At 41.4% G+C, this 3,029-nt stretch overlaps 1 pseudogene; it reads right to left on the bottom strand.

The window, feature by feature from the left end:
• Positions 1–943: 943 nt before the first annotated feature.
• LOC102497783 (L-lactate dehydrogenase B chain pseudogene) lies at positions 944–1,940 on the bottom strand (annotated as a pseudogene).
• Positions 1,941–3,029: the final 1,089 nt, after the last annotated feature.

The following is a 3,029-nucleotide window of genomic DNA, read 5'->3' as shown; positions in this document are numbered from 1 at the left end:
CTGACTGAGCATTCTACTGTTCTTTGCATAGGTACTCAGGAGTGGAATTGCTGAATCATGTGGTAGTTTTATTTGACAGTATTTGATGAACCTCCATATTGTTCTCCACAGGGCTCTTACAATTTACATTCCCACCAACAGTGTAGGAGTGTTCCAATTTCACCACATCCCTTCCAGCACTTATGATTACTATTATTATTTTTAATCTTTGCCATTGTGACTGGGGTAGGTAGGTGGTATCTCAAATTGGGTTGATCTGAATCTCCCTTACAATGAGGGATGTACATTTTTTTCATATGCTTTTTGGCATATGTCTGTATATCTTCCTTAAGAGAGTTATTTATTCAGCTCATTTTCCCATCTTATAATTGGGTTATTCATTTTCTTCTGGGTAAGCCACATGAGTTCTGTGTATATTCTGGTTATCAGTTTCTTATCTGAGACACAGTTAACAAAAATTATCTCCCATTCCGAGGCTTGTGGGTTCACATTAATTATGGTGTCCTTTGCTGTGCAGAAACTTCTTAATCTGATGTATTCACACTTGTCTATTTTGGGGATTATTGGCTGTGCTTGGGGGTGTTGCTAAAGAAGTCTTTGCCTACAATGTCTCCCAGAGTTTCCCCAGTGTTTTCCACCAGTAGTTTTATAGTATGTGGTCTTAGGTTTAGGTTTTGGACCCACGTTGAGTTGATTTTTGTTCATGATGCCAGATAGGTGTTCCGATTCATCTTTTTTTTTTTTTTCTCACTATGAGAGTTAATGTTATTTGTTCAAGGGCTCATATTGCAAGCATTAAACCAAGCGTGGGCTTTGATTCTGTGGGCACACATTCACATATTAAGATAAAAGCAAACTGTGATCCACATACCTGGATGGAAACTAAAGGCTCAAGGTTAATCACATTGTAGTTTTAAAATTTCTACAGCCTAAACCTCAGTAGTCACAGGTCTTTCAGGTCCTTCTGGACGTCCCACAGCGTATCTGCACTCTTCTTGAGCTGAGCAACCTCGTCGTCCTTCAGATTCTGGTGATAACGGTCAATCCCCGAGCGTTGAGGATACATGGAAAACTCAGGAAGACTTCATTATCAATGCTATATGTCCCCTTTACCATGATTGACACTGGATGAATCCTGGACAGATTTTTTTCAACATGGATTCATTGAGATCAGCCACACTTAATCCAGTCTCCCAGTTCGTATATCCTTTTAGATTGATGACTTTCAACAACCATTTTACGTACTTCCTTCCAATTTTCGCTGTCATTGTCTGTCCCCATTTCTGGATTCAGTTCCTGGAGAGAAACACCTGCCTTATTCACGCCACTCCACACGCCCACACTTCAGTTGCCATGTTCTCCCAAAATCCATCCATGGCAGCTGGTGGGATGAACGCCAAGTTTTTCAGCCATGAGATAGTGAAATCTAGCAGAATCCAGATTACACCCACTTGCAATCACACAGTGCTTGGGCTGGCCACTTAGTTTCCAGGTAACATAAGTGAGAATGTCCACTGGATTGGAAACCACAATTATGATGCAGTCAGGGCTGTACTTGACGATCTGGGGAATAATAAATTTGAAGACATTAATGTTTCTTTGCACCAGATTGAGATGACTCTCCCCCTCCTGGTGATGGACTCCAGCAGTCACTACAATCTTGGAATTGGCAGTCACAGAGTAATCTTTATCTGCCACAATTTCAGGTGTCTGAAATAAGCTTCCGTGCTGCAGATCCATCATTTTTCTTTTGAGTGTACCTTCCACAACATCCATAAGGGCAAGTGCATCAGCCAGAGACTTTCCCAGAATGCGGATTGCACATGCCATACCAACTTGTCCAACACCCACTACAGTGATCTTATTGTTGGGGTCCGTTGCCTCTTCTTCTGCAACTGGTGCAATGAGTTTATCCTTAAGAGTTGCCATCGTGCACAGGGCAGAGAAAGCTCCCGAGATGGCTGAAACAGTTGAGCGAAGAGGACAATGTCAGCTGTGCCCCGATTCATCTTTCTGCGGGTGGATACTCGGTTTTTGCAGCACCATTTGCTAAAGAGTTTTCCCTTTTCTCACTGTCAAAGATGAGTTGGCTGTATGTTTTGGGGTTTATTTCTGGGGCCTCTACTCTGTTCCATTGGTCGGCATGTCTCCTTTTGTGCCAATACCATGCTGTTTTGATTACCACAGCTTTGTAATATGTATTGTGGTCAGGAAGTGAGTTACCCCTACTCCAGTCTTCTTGCACAGGATGACTTTAAGCAAAATGGGGTCTTTTGGGAACCAGCAGTTAGCGTAATAGCTATGACGCTGGACTCCCACATAGTCGACCGCAGTTTGCGTCCCAGACCCGGTGGCTTAAAACTCATGCTGGGTGTGTGTGCGTGCATGCCCAAGATCCCAAGAGGAGAATGGAGGAGAAGGGATTGCGGCGTGACCATCTCCCCTGGGGGGTGATTTCTTGCTTTCTGTCTCTATGTCTCTCTCTGTCTGTCTGGCGAGCGCACATGCCCTATAGTGAAAATCTCTCCAAAAAAAAAAAAATTAAAAAATGAGGTCTTTTATGGTCCCAGACAAATTCTATGGTTGTCTTTTCAAATCTGTAAAGAATGCCTATGTAAATTTATAGGGATTGCATTAAACATGTGGATTGATTTGGGTAGTATTGCTATTTTTATTATGTTGATTCTGCCAATCCAGGAACATGGGATTTCCTTCCACTTTTTAGCGTTCTTTTCAATTTCATTTTTAATGTTTTTCTAGTAGAGGTCTTAGACTTCCTTGTTTAGGTTTGTTCTTAAGTATCTGATACTTCTTGTGGCTATGATAAATGGAATTACTTTCTTTAGTTCTGTGTTTGTCTACTTGTCGATTGTGTGTAGCAATGCGATAGATTTTTCTTAGTTAATTTTGTATTCTGCTACTTTACTGTATGCATTTATTACTTTGAGGAGTTTTTTCATGGATACTATTGGGTCTTTTATGCATACAATCATGTCATCTGCAAAAAGAGGTAATTTCAGCTCTTCTTT

Source organism: Tupaia chinensis, unplaced genomic scaffold (genome assembly GCF_000334495.1).
Source record: "Tupaia chinensis unplaced genomic scaffold, TupChi_1.0 Scaffold142009_1, whole genome shotgun sequence".
NCBI lineage: Eukaryota > Metazoa > Chordata > Mammalia > Scandentia > Tupaiidae > Tupaia > Tupaia belangeri.
Note: the sequence above shows the minus strand (reverse complement) of the source record. Positions and strands in the feature narration are given on the sequence as shown.